This window comes from Panthera tigris, chromosome E2 (assembly GCF_018350195.1).
Source record: "Panthera tigris isolate Pti1 chromosome E2, P.tigris_Pti1_mat1.1, whole genome shotgun sequence".
Lineage (NCBI taxonomy): Eukaryota > Metazoa > Chordata > Mammalia > Carnivora > Felidae > Panthera > Panthera tigris.
The window spans coordinates 60,785,435-60,800,853 of record NC_056674.1 but is presented as its reverse complement, the minus strand read 5'-3'; the positions used below and the strand labels follow the sequence as shown (position 1 = coordinate 60,800,853).

General features: G+C 50.2%; 1 protein-coding gene across 5 annotated transcripts in view; it reads left to right on the top strand.

Moving 5' to 3' along the window:
• The window catches only part of ANKRD11 (ankyrin repeat domain 11), a 111,329-nt gene that overhangs the window by 44,460 nt on the left and 51,450 nt on the right, over positions 1 to 15,419 (top strand). Inside the window, exon 1 of one of the 5 annotated variants that reach the window (XM_042968043.1) lies at positions 12,257 to 12,340. The exons of 2 other annotated variants lie outside the window; for them this stretch is intronic. The gene's annotated coding sequence lies outside the window, so the exon portion shown is untranslated. Of the gene's footprint in view, positions 1 to 12,256; positions 12,341 to 14,346; positions 15,044 to 15,419 lie in introns of those variants that run through there. 2 more of the 5 variants (XM_042968044.1, XM_042968042.1) reach the window with 2 other exon arrangements.

Here is a 15,419-nt window from a genome sequence, read left to right as displayed (position 1 = left end):
CTTTACTCCCTTCACAAAAGATGTCTCCTTTGGACTGTCGAGAATCAGTAATAAAGAACTTTTAAAAATCCAGAACAGACCGTTCATTGTTTGCAATCTATAAATGTTGCATTTTTAAAAAGATAGGGATTATAAATTTGAGAATAGAAATACTGTCCTTTGTCGGAAAAAGTGGCGGTTGGTGGTGAAGTTTTCAGAATGCTGTCGCAGTTGTCCGCTCTCTTCTCCCATGGGTGCGACGTGAGGCGGCCTCCCGAGCGAGCGTGGCTCTGGGCCAAGGCCATCGGGTGCGTTTCTCCTCTTTCTTCTGTGCACCTGCCCTGCTCACCAGGCGTTCCAGCTCTTCGGTTCCCAGCGCTTGGGGAGGCATTCCAGGGAGAGGCCCTGGGTTTTCCTCTGGGTTCTGTTCACTTCCAGTCCCGAGCCCCCATCTCCCCAGCAGGAAGATGTTTTCTCTTTACTCGTTTCATGGGGTTACTTCCTGGTTCCCACCCACCCCCCAGAAGCTCTGCAGGAGGGCTGCTGCCTGTAAATAGGTGCCCTCCCACCAGGCACCAGGTGTTCAGGAACCTGCTGCCCCCCCTCACTATATGTCTGCCCTCTCCAAGGTAAAGGAACAGCGAAGCATCTTGGGTTCTTACTTTGTGTATCAGTGGAATAAAACTTCTGTTTTTAGAACATCTTGTTACGTATAACACTTGTGATTAGTGGGTCTGGTTCTGAATTTATTGTCGTAGCTGGAAAAGAAAGCTTTCAGAAGCAGCACACAGAGCTTGTACTGAGGCGAAGCTCACCACGGGTGATAATTTGACATTTTTCACAGACTTCTTGTTAACCCTGATTGGATCTTTTAAGCAAAACAGCCTGGCTGATGAGAAGTTCGTCTGGGATGATGGCTCCCGTGTCTTCGGCCCTTACAGGGACATCTGGGGGCCGGGGGTGGTGGCACAGGGGCGAGGGTCCCCTGCCCCTTCCCCTCCTGAGACCCGCGACTGTCTTTGTGGGAAGACTTGGCAACATCTCGACCTTTTCCGATGTTTTTTTGGGTAAAAACTTACCTGTTGTTCCAATAGTTCCTTAGATCCTCAAGCGTGTCCGGCACGTCACCATGAGCCCCTCGTTGGGCTTGGAGGGTCTGCCCCTGCCCCCCTCTGCCTCTGGGGACTCTTTCTTTTGCTGGGGGGGGGGGGGACTCTTTTTCAGCACAGGACATTGCAGAGCAGCACGGCATCCTCCGCACACTTTGACGATACAGCGTCCACAGGGAACCGCGTCTGGTGGCCGCAGCCTCGCCGGGGCCCGTCTGGGAGGAGCAGGGGACCGCTCGGCACACCTTGACATCTCCTGGCCTCGTGAGGGTCCCCACGTTTTGCCTGCCGTGGGGTCGCCGGTGCAGGTGACTGGCCAGCTTCACACGGCACTGCTCCCCGAGATTGTACTTGGGGAGAATATTGATGGTCTCGGAGCATCCTTTCTCAAATCGAGAGTGGGGAGGAAGAGGAGGCTTTTCGAGTTGCAGGGTGAGATACTGTGCTTCAACAAGGACCGTTTTCTTCTTTCTTTCTTTTTTAAAATATTTTAAGTTTATTTTTGAGAGAGAGAGGGAGGGAGGGGAGGGGCGGGCGGCGGGGGTGTGGGCAGACGATCTCAAGCAGGCTTTGCGCTGACGGCAGAGAGCCTGGCACGGGGCTCCGGCTCCCAAACCGTGAGATCACGACCTGAGCCGAAGGTAGACGCTTAATCGGCTGAGCCCCCCCCGGTGCCCCGAGGACAGTTTTTTTCCTAATGCAGCGTTTCTCACATGTAGGACCACTTTGTGAAGACTTGTGCCTCGGAAGGAGCCACAGTGCTTCCAACGCCCCCCGCCCTGCCCCGTGCGCTAAAGTGACGCTGCTGGCCGAGCGGACGGCCGGGCCCTGGCAGGGGTGCCGCTGGGCCGGCGCGGGGCTTCCCCGCCCCAGCTCTGCCCCACACGGCCTGCTGCCCCAGGCGCGGGTATTCCCTGCCTCCCCCTCAGTGGCTGGTCTCGTGTTTGGTGTCCCCGTGCTGAGGGCTGTAGTGTCGTGTCTGGGGGTCTGCTTCTTGGAAATGGGACATTACATAAATATGTGACTGGGTCCATCCAGTTGCCTGGACAGTGTTCATTTGTGATGACTTTTCCTGACAGCCTTTGCCTTGTGTTATAATTTTACATCCACGTTAGGATGAACAAAATCGACCCTGTACAGTTAATATTTAGATCTTTAAAATGTATACCCCTTTCCTCAAATATGTGACTTTAAAAACAGTATTGGTGTAATGGTCCCCTTTGCCGAAACGTGCCACTGAGCGGAAGGGACGGTGGCAGAGGTGGTGCTGGAGGCGCCGTGGCCATGAGGACAGCGCCACGTGCAGGCCGGCGACAGACGTTCTCACGAGCAGGTGGAAGCCCCGTTGACCAGGGCCCCAGGACGCTTTTCTGCCGAAGCCTGGGCGCGACTGGGCGAGAGGCGGCCACGGGCCTCCCGAGGACGTGGGGGCTGCACAGGAGGGAGGTGCGGCTGCTCCTGGAGTGGCGTTTGCCAAGCGGCCTGAGAGTGCGGAAGCTTCCTTGACGTGCCCCCTCTGTGCCCAGGAGGTGTCCCTGTGCCCACTGACCACAGAACGAGCACGTTTCTCCGGGGCCACGCCGAGGTGTGCTGCCTGCCGTCAAGAGGTGGAAAAGACCTTTGCTGGGTCTGGACACCTGGCTTCGACCCTGGCTTGGGTGCGGCACGTGCCCCCCCCCCCCCCCCCCCCCCCCCCCACATCGTGACGCCCGGTCCTTCCAACCACAGTCCATCCCTCGGGCACCAGGTCCAGGCTGTTGGAAGCAGGTGTCAGCCTTGTTGAAATCCCCCTTGCATACTGCACAGTAGCCCCATTGAGGGTCTTCCGTGGGTTCGCAGATAACACCACACCCCACTCACACTCCGCTTCACGGTGCTTTCGTCCCCTCGGAAAGAAGCCTGTGGCCTGTGGCCAGCACTGCTCTCCCCCTCCCCACCCTGAGCAGGCCACCCACCTGCTTTCTGTCCCTATGGCTTTGCCTTTTCTGGACATTTCCTGTCATGGAATCCCATACCGTGTGGTGCTCAGGGGCACGTGTACCTATGGACACGTAACAAGAATAAGGATGTCCATGGAGTATTGTTTATAGCAAGAACCGAGAACCCAGATGTGCACGGTTCAACTTAGAGACACATTAAAGAGAGTCTATCAGACGCTTCATTAGAAAGTCGGGCGTGACCTTGTGTGAGCGGGGACTGCGTCTGCATACAGACGAGGATCAGCTGTTTCACTTGGTCGCGAGCAGGTGGCCCCTTCCCAGCTCCGCGCTGGTCAGCCTCCGGCCCAGCTGACACGGCCACGGGAACCGCGCTGACAAATCCTTCTAGAGAAGCCGTGCGCATGTCCCATTGGCCGTCCGTGCGCCCGGCACGCACTGGAGTTGCCCTTTGCCTGCTCCTGCCGCAGCCGCTGCCCCACAGGGCACCAGTACCTCCCTTCCGACTCCTCTCTCCCAGACTTGCTTTTGGAGGGGTGAGTGTGAGGTGCCCCCTCATCAGCGTGCAAACTTGCTGTCCTTCCCCCTTCTTTACAAAAAACCCCCAGTCTCCCTTTTACCACCACCTGCCACCCCATTTCTTTGCTCCCGTTATGGCAGAAGTCCTCTTAAAGAGATGGCCCTCCTTGTCGCCCTTACCTCCTCAGCCCCTCTTTCTGGGAGCTTTATGGAGACATAACTTAAGTGTTACGAAATGCAGCGGTTTCATATGCAAAGTGTAGAGCGTGGTAGGTTTTAACACCAGTGAGTCCCGTTCCCACCACCACAGCCGTGACATAGAACTTCTCCATCGCCCTGGGAAGTGCCTGTTTGTAGCCAACACCTTCCTGGGTCCCTGGACCCAGGACACCACTGCTGGACCTTGTCGTTGTAGGCTTTCTTTTTCTACAATTTAATATGAATGGTTTCTTTCACTTAGCACACTCTGCCGTTGGATGCATATGTCACGTGTTTGTCTAATCAGTAGTTGATAGACATTTGCACAGTTTCCAATTTTTAGCTATTACAAAAAAGCTGCTATGAATAATTACATACAAAGCACTGTACGTGGCTCTACGCTTTACTTTCTCTCTGGCAAATACTTGGGACTGGGATTTCTGGATCACATGGCAGGGAAACGTTTAGTTTTTTAGGAACCTGCCAAACTGTTTCAAAGTGACTGTACACGAAATACCTTGATCCCACCGAGGGTGAATCAGAGTCCATTGGCTGTGTTTCCTCACTGTCCCTCGTGTGGTTAGTGTCTGTAATCTGGCCGTTCTAAGTGGACTTCTAGTGGTGTCCGTTGTGGACTTCTTTCCCTTCCCTAATGACAAATGTTGCAGGTAATTTTTCTGGTTTTGCGGGGCGGGGTGGGGGGGGGGAATCATCTGTATATCTTGTTTGGTGAAGTATCCATGCATATTTATTTATTTTTGTCTATTTAATAAAATGTTACTTAGCGTTCTTTATATATTTCAGACACAAGTGCATCACCAGATTTTTCTTGTGCAAATACTTTCTCCCAGTTTGTGGCTTGACTTTTCATTTAATTCAGTGTCTTTGAAGAGCACAAGTTTTTAGTGAAGTCCAACAGGTGTTTTTTCTTAGCTGCTTTCCACTTTTTGTCTAACCTAACGTCACAAAAGTTTTCTCTTACATTTTCTAGAAGTTATGTAGTTCTGGTTCTTGGATTCAGTTTTCTAATCCGTTTTGAGATCATTTTCGTGTAAGGCAAGGTTGAAGCCTCCTCGCCCTGCGGCTTCTGCGTGGGGGTATTCAAGTTATTCCAGCTCCACCTGCTGACGAGATTATGGTTTCCCATTTCCCGCTCAGTTGCTTTACTTTTATTGAGAAGTGTGTATATGTGAGAGTCTGTTTCTGGACTCTGTTCTATTGCATCGGTCTGCGTGTCAATGTCACGCTGTCTTGATTACTGTAGCCCCGTAGGAAATCTGGAACCGTAGGGTACGGCTTCCCATGTTGGCCTTCATTTGCATGGTATACTTCAGAATCTGCTCGTCAGGTACTACAAAAAGGAGATGGGAATTTGAGATGGTGTTGAATCTGTAAATTAATTTGGAGAGAACTGACATGTTAGCAGGGAATCTTATGTTTATTTAGGGAGGCCTTGCACACATTTCATCCCTAAGTAATTCATTTTGGGGGTGCTGTTGTGACTTCATTTTTTTAATTACAGTGTTATACTACTTTTATGTATACAGTATAGTGATTCAGCAATTTGGCACATTACTCAGTGCATTGTGTTTTTTCCTTCGAAGTTTATTTATTTTGAGAGAGAGCGCGTGCGTGAACAAGCGTGAGTAGGGGAGGGGCAGAGAGAGAGAATCCCAAGCAGGCCCCTGGCTCAGCGCAGAGCCCAACATGAGGCTCAGTCCCACAACTGTGAGATCATGACCTGAGCCAAAATCAAGCGTCGGATGCCCAACCGACTGAGCCAGCACCTGAATGTATTGTTTTTTCAATTTCGGTGTCCTCTTGTTTGTTGGTGATGCATAGAAATACAATTGATATTTCAATTTTTTTAAAAACATTTATTCATTTTTGAGAGACAGCATGAGCAGGGGAGGGGCAGAGGGACAGGGAGACACAGAATCCCAGGCAGGCTTCAGGCTCTGAGAGCTGTCAGCACAGAGCCAGGTTCGGGGCTTGAACTCACAAACCACGAGATCCTGACCCGAGCCAAAGTTGGACGCTTAACCGACTGAGCCACCCAGGTGTCCTGAAATACAATTCATATTTTAAAATAGGGACATATCTTGGAACTTTGCCAAACGTTACTTGTAGTTTTTTAAAAAATAGATTTTGTAGAATGCTCTACATAGATGTTTATGCCAATATGAGTAAAGACACATTTCCTTTTCCCATTCTGTATACCCGTTTCTTTCTTGTCTTACTGCACCGTCCGGGTCCTGCATGCTGGACAGAAGTGTTGAGAGTGGGCTTTCTTGCCTTGTTCAGTCTGAGAGGGAAGGCTTCATCTTTCACTGTGAAGTCCTCACCTCCTGAGTTTCAGTAGATTGCCTTTATTAGGTTGACGAAGTCTTTCTGTCTTCGTGTGCTCACTTTTTCACATGAATGGGAGTGGAATGTCTTCTGCTTATTTCATCTATCAAAATGATAGTTTTTAAAAAAGCAATAGAGAAAAATTAATGAACTCCAAAGTTGGTTCTTTGAAAAGATAAATAAAACTGATCGACCTTTAGCCAAACAAATCAGGGAAAAAAAAGACATAAATTTTTCAGGCGCAGGTATGAGAGAGGGACTATCACTATGATCCTATAGCCATTAAAGGGATAAAGGAATTTTATTAACTTCATGTCAATAAATTTGACAATTTAGATGAAATGAATGAATTCCTTACAAGACACAAATTACCTAAGCTCACTCAAGAAGAAATAGATCACCTGAGTAGCCCTGTATCTATTAAAGAAATTGAATATTTAATTGTAGTTCTTGACACGTAGAAACCTCTAGCCCCACGTGGCCTCACTGTTGATTTATACCATCCATTAAAGAAGGAAAGTGATGCCAGTTATACTCAGGTCCTCCACAGCACGGGAGGGTGTGCACAGTCAGAGAGGACGGGACAAGAAGGTGTAGGCCCACGTCCACACAAATGTGGCTGTAAAAGTCCTTACTTTGTAGCAAATTTAGCAACACAAAAGGGTAGTCCTACTTCATGACAAGTGGATTTATCTCAGAATTCAGATTAGGTTTAACATTCAAAAATCAATGTAATATACCATATTGACATAATAAAAGAGAAAACCCATGAGATTATCTCTAAAGATTGCCCCACCCCGCAAAAAAAAAAAAAAAAAAAAGCATTTGACAAAATCTCATACCCATTTATGATAAAACTCTGCAAATGCAAGGGCACTTCCTCAGTCTGGCAACAGACCTCTTAGGAGATACCTGCAGCTGACTGGCCTCATGCTTGCAGGTGAATCACTGAATACTCTTCTCCTAATAGCAGTGATAAGGTGGGCTTGTTCATGGTCACCTGTTTTCTCTTTTTAAAAATAACCTTTATTGTTGAAGCAGTACTCCACATTTTGGAAAATTAGGAAACGCGGCCAAAGGTAGAACCTAAAACATGACATTTCCGCCGCCCAGAAACCTTTCTCTGCGGCGTTTCCGTGCACGTGTGTGTACGTGTGTGTGGTGGGTCGCCTGGGGTAGGCGGCCGTGCTGCTCCTCAGACTCTGGCGTAGGTGTCCCCGTGAGGGGATCTGCCCGTGTGTTTACAGACCCCAGTCGGCCCGGCGGGTGTGAGCGGCTGGGTTCCGCCTGCCGAGAGACCTTGAGACGAGCCGCGCCCCACCTGCCCTCAGAGCCCTGGAACCCGATTCCTGCAGTAAATCTTAGTCCGCGTTGCCCGTTGAGTGTCTGCGTGTCTGTGGATCCTCATTTGCTTGAATGTATGCTGTATATTTATTAGTTTGATAAAATCCTGTCACTTTCCTATCCCCTCTGATACTCCGGTGTGGAGAGGCTTTCTGTGGGTCCATTGTTTTGCCCCAGCCAGGGTCTGGCCCGAGTGTGGCCCACGGTCACCTCCGGTAGGCCAGCCACTTCTTTGCACCCTCTGCTTTCCCTCCCGCTGACCAGAGAGTCCTTCCTTTCTGACTCGCCTTATTACTGTCCTCTTCCACCATTTAGCTTGTCCTGTCTACTTCAGCTCGGCTATTTTATGGATCATTAAAATAAAAAGCCATCTTTGTTCAGTCTCTATTATGTGTTTTATTTTGTGTTCCTCATCATATTTTCCTTTTAGGTTTTTGGATATTTTCTGATTTTTTTTTTTTTTTTAAGTAGCCTCCACGCCCAGTGCAGAGCCCACTGGGGGGCTCAAACTCATGACACGGAGATCAAGATTCAGACACTTAACCAACTGAGCCACCCAGGTGCTCTGGGTATATTCTGATTTTTTTTTTTTTATATTTATTTATTTTGAGAGAGGGGGGGAGAGCACAAGCGGGTGGGGGTGAAGCAGAGAGAGAGAGAGAGGGAGAAAGAGAATCCCAGGCAGGCTCTGTGTGCTGTCAGCTCAGAGCCCGACGTGGGGCTCGAACTTCCAAACCGTGAGATCATGACCCGAGTCGAAGTTGGACGCTTAACCAACTGAGCCATCCAGGTGCCCCCCCTGCCCATTGTGATATAAAAAGAATTTTTTTTAACGTTGATTTATTTTTTGAGAGAGAAAGAGAGAGCAAGTGTGAGCAGGAGAGGGGCAGAGAGGAGGAGACACAGAATCCGAAGCAGGCTCCAGGCTCCGAGCTGTCAGCACAGAGCCCGACGTGGGGCTTGAACTCGTGAACTGCGAGATCTTGACCTGAGCCAAAGTTGGACGTTCAACTAACTGAGCCAGCCAGGCGCCCCTATTCTGATTTTTAAAACCTCTTTGGGGATGCCTTCTGGAAATAAGTATATTTTCCTCTGAGGGCTACTTTACCTGGATTTCCCAATTTACTGTGTAGCGTTATGTCGTTCCTCGTTTTGAAGATTTTTAATAACCACTCCTCTGAGTTTGTCCTTGGTCCTTGTCCTTAGAAGCACATTTCTTAATTCTCAGAGTTAAGGTGTTTCCTGGTCCTGCCTTCCCATGTCGTAAGTTGCACTGAGGGGCAAGAAGTGATCCTTTCAGAGGGTTTCGACGAGCTCTGTGGGTCTGCACCTGGTCAGTGCTCATGACCGTCTGTTGTGTCCTTGATGGGAGTTGGCGGAACGTGTCGTGTGTGCTCACTGCTGTGTACGAATCTTGTGTACTCCGACTTCTGGTGGGGGGTCGTCTCCTGTCCTCTGGTAGTGCCAGCTCCAGTTTCCCTGTCAGCTCCTGCTCTTTCCAGGGAGGCTTTTCACGGGAGCACAGGTTTGGAACCCTCTCCTTGTGAAAGGGGCCTCTGGCCGTGTTTCCGTGACTTTGCCTCCTGGGCTGTGCGTTGGCCCCAAGCCTGTGCCCGTGCTAAGGCAGCAGCCTCTGCCCTGCTCAGTATTTGCGTAGCTCATCTCTTCTCTCCTCTTGGAATCTTTCCAGATTTTTGTGTTAGATTTCCTTCGCTGATTCTCAGCTTTCTGTTCCCATCTGATGGACTTTGTCTCCTAACTGGATTTCTTCGCCCTCTTACTTTCAGACTCCGTGAACATGTGTCATACTGTACTGGGCTTTCTGTTCGTTTTCACTTGTGTTTCTCTCTCTCTCTCTCTCTCTCTCTTTTTTTTTTTTTGTCTTTGGATTTTTTTCCAATTCATTTTTTTCCTCCTCCACAAATGTGGCCGTTATACACCTTCGTTTCGTGGTCACCTTGACAGGGTTCTGTGCCCTGGTGCTGACACCTGTGTTCGCTTCAAGTAGCTTGTCAGTGTGTGTGGTCACCTGGCAGGCTGCCCGGGCCAGGCTTCATGTTCCTGGTCACTCTAGCTTGGATTATGGGGTGTGTGTGTGTGTGCGTGTGTGTGCGTGTGGTTTTTCCTCTGACTTTCACTTGTTCTCACTGTCTCTTTTCAGTGGTATTTTCCACGAGAAGTCTTATAGCAAAACCAGAGAAAATGCAATTTGGTGTTTACTTCAAGGTGAATACAAAAATTCTGAAGTTGTTCAACTTCGTACCTCGTCCATCGTTGTCTTTTCATTTGTTACTGATGAGGGATGCTGCTCCCAAAGTCATCTTTCCTGTCCTCATTTTTAACCCTGACACTTGGGAACTCTTCCCGTGTGGCGGCGCCTGCCAGCTTCCCCAGGCGAGCAGGCCGGCCTGGCCCTGCTTGTCCTTAGGTCTCGTTGAGCCTCCGTAGGCCCGTTTGCCGAGAAGCACCCAGGGTTTTCTTCAGGACCGAGGCAGCTTGTACACAGTGGAAGGTGAGACTCCTTGATTCATGGCTAATTGTGAAAGACGGAATGATTTTTTTTTTGTCCCCAAGGGGATGAGATCTGTCCGTCTTTCCCTGGGAGCTCGTTCACCCCCAGCCGGCCTGTGGCCCCGAGGGAGGGTCCCCAGTCGGGGGTCCTGCCTGCCGGGCACTCCCCGTGGCAGTGTGTCTCAGATCGCCTCAGCTCCTGTCTTGTTTGTAAAGTGGAAATAATGCCATCTGTTCAACTGAAACTACTTAGGGGCTCTAAATAAAATAACGTTTGAAAGTAAAGTGCTGTGCAGATGTGATTTGAAATGGATCGTTAAATCCCAGACACGGATTGAAGGGGGGCACCGTCACCCGGTACAGCTGCCAGAGTGGGGAGCACTCGTCCGTGCTCCCCAGCCTTCCGGCGGACAGGCAAGGAGGCTGAGACAGGCGGCCTCGAGCCGCCAAGCAGTGGATGGTGTGGCGCCTGCGCTCTCCCCGGCCGGCAGCGTCCAGGGCCTCCGTTCCCTCCGTGCCGCCAGCTCGCCCCGGTCTTTGGAACACGGAACGCAGCTTCCTGTTGCCAGCAGCCAGCAGAGGAGCACGAAGCACGTTGGACAGGGACCCCGGCAGAGAGGCCGAGGAGGAGTGGCGAGACGCTTCGCAGCACGGGGCTCCTTTCCCAGAGGTCGAGGAGCTCTCCAAGAGGCAGAACGGCGAATCTTCGGGACCGAGATTCTCTGTCCATTTTCTCTGGGAGGGGACCACATAGGCTCCTGCAGTCCTCTTCCTCGGGCCGCAGCTGGCCGGCTTCTTTGCGTTTTCTCACGGGTGTCCCTCCACTGCCAGGGTCTCCCCCACTCCCCCCCCTCCCCCCAGCCTACACACAGGGGCACGGTCACCTAGAAAGACAAATCTGAGTTGTTTTTACTTTGAAAGAATTTGCCACAGATGCATTTTAATAGCTGGGCCTGTAAAACAGTGTTGGAGTTCATGGGTGTTGGTTTCTGTCCGCTTAGGAACTTGGACGTTGCTTCAGCAAAATGCACTTAGCTGCCCACGAACATGAGTGCGCAGTCTCACACGGTGTCTGCGTCCTGAGGTCAGCGTCCTAGAGCACACCCGTGGCGCCTTTCTCGGGACACGTGATGCAGGCCCTCCCTGCCTTCACCTCCTTCCTTTCTTCCACCCCTTTGCCGCGTGGGGGTCAGTGCCTGTGCAGAAAGGCGTGGACTTGTCTTCAGTCCTCAGTGGACAGAAGAGGGATTATTCTCAGGACACTCTCACATCTCCGTTTGATCGCGCAGTTGCGTTTCCGTGGGATATTGAGAGTTGAGCTTCAGCGGCGGCTGTACGGAGAAGCGTATCTGTACGGCCCACAGCAGGGTTCGCGGCGTGAAGTACCAGGTTTGTTTTTTTCTCTTAAAGATGTCAGTCCGTGGGTGTGGATTTATTCGCCTCGTTTTCTGTCTGCTGCTTGAAGAATATGGTAGGAAGGGAATAAGGAGAAAGCAGATCATTCCCCAGCACGTCAGAAGCTGGAGGAAGACGGACGGAGATGGTGGAAATTTATGTTCGGAACCAAGTTGGCTTGAAACCAAGCCAGTTTCTCCCGCGTCCGGCCCCGCCTCACTCTTGGCGTGTCACTCCCGCCGGGCCGTCTTCAGGCCTGGTCCCGGGCACACCTGTCTATGCCGCGGTTTACCCTAGACCAAATGGTTGAGTTCCACAGTCTTCAGATCTCCGGGGAGTACAAAGTTTTCTTCCCCTAAGAGGAAACGGACTGTGTTTTCCAAAGATGGAAATGGGTTCAGAGGCCCATACCTTGGACTTTACCAGGAAACTCTCCCTGATTTCCCGAGGCTGGAGGCCTGCCGCACCTTTCTCCTGTTTTGTTGTGACTTCCTGCTTTGTCACAAGAACCTTGGAACCTTCGGCCTGTGGGGAGGAGGCCCTCCAGCGACCTGGGTCAGCCAGGCCCAGAAATCCCTGCCAGGGCTATAGCTGCTCCGGGCCCAAAGCTGTGTCCTTTGCCACAGACTGCCTTCCCGTGGCCACTGTGTGTCTGTGCACGAAGGTGCCTCCGGTGGGTACGTAATTATGCAGTGTTCCACATCCTTGGGGATTAAAAGCACCTTTGCACATGCAGAATCACTCAGTGTTCTCAGTGGGATGTAAGGCTGGGGGAGGGTAGAGAGGGCAGGGGGTGGATGGTCCTTGCCTTAATCTGGAACTTTGATGCCATTGTCCTCTGTTTACAGCTTTCAGAAAGCAGCCGGTGTTGGGTGCACGTATGTTTGGAGCTGTTGCTAAGGTGACGTGCCTCGGTCTCACCCACACAGTCTTTCCGGAAGGTGGGGACGCTTGGTGGGGTCTGCACACAAGAGCCTTGCTGGCGTGCCCGCGAAGTTGGTAGGCCGCCCTGTCCGCTGTATGTTGTCTGTGCCCTTTTAGCTTGAGTGTGTGATCACTCTACCTGCTGACTTACACAGAGGAGTCCCGAGACGTGTTCACTGTGGAGAGAGACAGGACAGCCTTGTTTTCCGGTCTTGTCTGCATTCCACAGCACAGCCAACCTTCAGATCCGCAGGTGGTTTCACATCCTTCTTCCCTTTGACACAGGACTGTGAACTTGGGCTTTGGAATTTTTCTCAGTGGAAATCTCAGTTTTTAAAAATTTTACAGTATTGCATATGAACAGTGTGAGTCATGACTTCGGTTATGATCTGGTTTTTTCTGGGTTAAAGAGCCTGAGGGGCTCAGTGGGTTGAGCTGCCGACTTCGGCTCAGGTCGTGATCTCATGCTTCTGAGTTCGAGCCTGGTGTCGGGCTCTGTGCTGACAGCTCGGAGCCTGGAGCTGCTTCAGATTCTGTGTCTCCCTCTCTGCCCCTCCCCTGCTCGTGCTCTGTCTCTCTTTCTCTCTCAAAAATAAATAAATGTTAAAAAAATAAAAATAAGAAAGAAGTCTGGTCATTTATACTATAATTGCGTTCCTCTGGGTTTGTTAGTGAGTTTTTAGTTGATTTGGAAGTTGGATTTGGAAGGTAAAGTGTCCCTCCAGTGCTTTGTTTGGGCGTTCACACGTGCCGCGTTGTGTAGAAAGAAGAAACAACCGTCAAAACCTTTTTTGGGTCCTGGACTCTCTAAGAATTGGGCAAAAGCTGTAGCTCTTTCCTGAGGAACACTCAAGAATCGCACTTTGCTCATGTGATTTCTGGGTTTCGGAACTATCCGGGCCGTGGGGCTTTCAACTCCTGTCCTTTGGCTGTGTGCTGCTTTGCCCAGGGCGAGTCTCAGACTCCCACCTGACTGAGCACTGATTGTTGACTTTTTGTAGAACCTGACCTTGTTCCTCAGGAGTCTGTTATGTGCACAGCACCCTTCCCCTTTCCCAGCCAAATTTCGTGATGAGTTTACAGCACAGAAGAGGGCATGCTTGTGAATGGCTGTGTAGTGTGAAGTTCGATCAGATTTTTAAAAGCATTTACACTCCGTTTCTTGTAACTCCGTCTCTGGCTGTAAATTTTAAAGGGACTCTTAGCTGCGGGAAGAGCCGCGCTGACAGTGCTCACTGTGGGGTGTTTGTAGCACGAGGAGCAGGGAGACACCCCAGCACCAGTCAGCAGAGACCCGTGTTTCCCAGAGGGGCCTGACGCCCCCAGCGAGGAGCGTAGTTGTGTGCGTGCGACAGGAGCGCAGACAGATGGCACAAGCATACTCGGGAGGGGATGGGGCATGAGGGTCTGTGCAGTGTTTCCTGTAAAAATATCACATACTGTGTTTGCACGTTTACAGGTAAGGTAAGTATAAAGACATAGACGCAAATGATGAGCACCAAAATCAGATTAGCATCAGAACCCAAAATCTTCAGGGGCGCCTGGGTGGCTGGCTCAGTCAGTTGAGTGTCCGACTTCAGCTCAGGTCACGATCTCACGCTTTGTGAGTTCACGCTCTGTGTTGGTCTCTGTGCTGACAGCTCGGAGCCTGGAGCCTGCTTCAGATTCTGTGTCTCCCTCTGTCTGACCCTCCCCCGCTGATGCTCTTTCTCTCTCTCCCTCTCTCAAAACATAAACATTAAAAAAAAAAAAAAGAAAAAAATCTGGGGCACCTGGGTGGCTCAGTCGGTTGAGTGTCTGACTCTTGATTTTGGCTTAGGTCATGATCTCACAGTTCGTGGGATCGAGCCCCAAGTCAGGCTCTGCACTGACAGTGTGGAGCCTGCTTGGGATTCATTCTCTCTCCCTCCCTCTCTCTGTCTCTCTGTCTCTCTGTCTCTCTCTCTGTCTCTCTCCCTCTCACCCCCCTCTTCCTCTCCCTGTCTCTCTCTCTCTCTCCCTCCTCACCCCTCACCCCTCACCCCTCTCCCCTCCCTTTCCCCCTCCCTCACTCTCTCTCTAAGAAGAAAAAAATTCCAAAGCAAATATGGCAAAGTGAACAGATGGTGAATACATAAGTGTTTGTTGCATTGTTTCTCATACTTTTACGTATACTTGAAACATTTCAGTGAAAATCATAGCTATTGTTACTTTATTATAAAATGATGAGGATAGAAAAGATTTCTAATGAGGAAATCATGACATACAATAATAACTCCTCTTGAACAGATTTAGGGGTGCTCCAAATTCCTGGGATCGTTTGAAAAGTAATTGTTTTTACCTTGTGCCTTCTATAAATGCAGCTCACATGGGGTGCAGAGTAGGACTGTGGACTTGGGCTGTGGCTTGACCTCTGTGTGCTGTGCTGGCCACCTCACCCAGGGCACAGCTTTTGTTTTGCTTTGTTTTGTTTTGTTTTGTTCTTTGAATCGGTGGATGCAAGCCTTAAAGCCGGCTTGGCCACGTCCTACTCCTTTGTTTGCGTCCAGGAGGGATTGCCAGTGTCCAAGGCTGTTGTATTAGATGGTTTTTATTACCTAACAGCAAAACTTCCCCTTTATTACGCTTGTGGACTACGGGAACTCCGGGCAGGCGGCGCTGGAGGGCGTGTCTGCATAGCTGTGGGCTCCAGGCTCCCCTCCTTCCCACTATATGGGTTTCCAGCCTTTCATCCTTGACATTTACGTCCTGTGACAAAACTCATAGGGCTTTGTCCAGATCATGAAGGTAAAACGATTGGTAAGATAAAAAAATCTGACTTGGATAAGATATTATTAATTAAGGTATTTATTATTAAATTCAATCTGTCTTTTTCTGTGGTCAGATTTTAGAAGCAGTATGTGTGCATGGTAGAAAATTAGAAAATACAGACAGGCAAAACGCTGGAAAATGTAGCCCTCCTACTCAGATGGCCAGTGTCAATAGTTTCTGGGTTCTCGATTCATGGGGAAGTTCTCTTTTATGTTACATGTTCTGTTTTCACCACCCCTGTGGGCATCCGATTTTGTAACCTGTGTTTCTCTTCCGGCCTTTCCTCTGTACCTTTGTATTTCAGTAGGTCTGAGAGTTATTTTGTGGAAACTGGTATTCTCTTCGTAACTACGGCTGTCCCCTG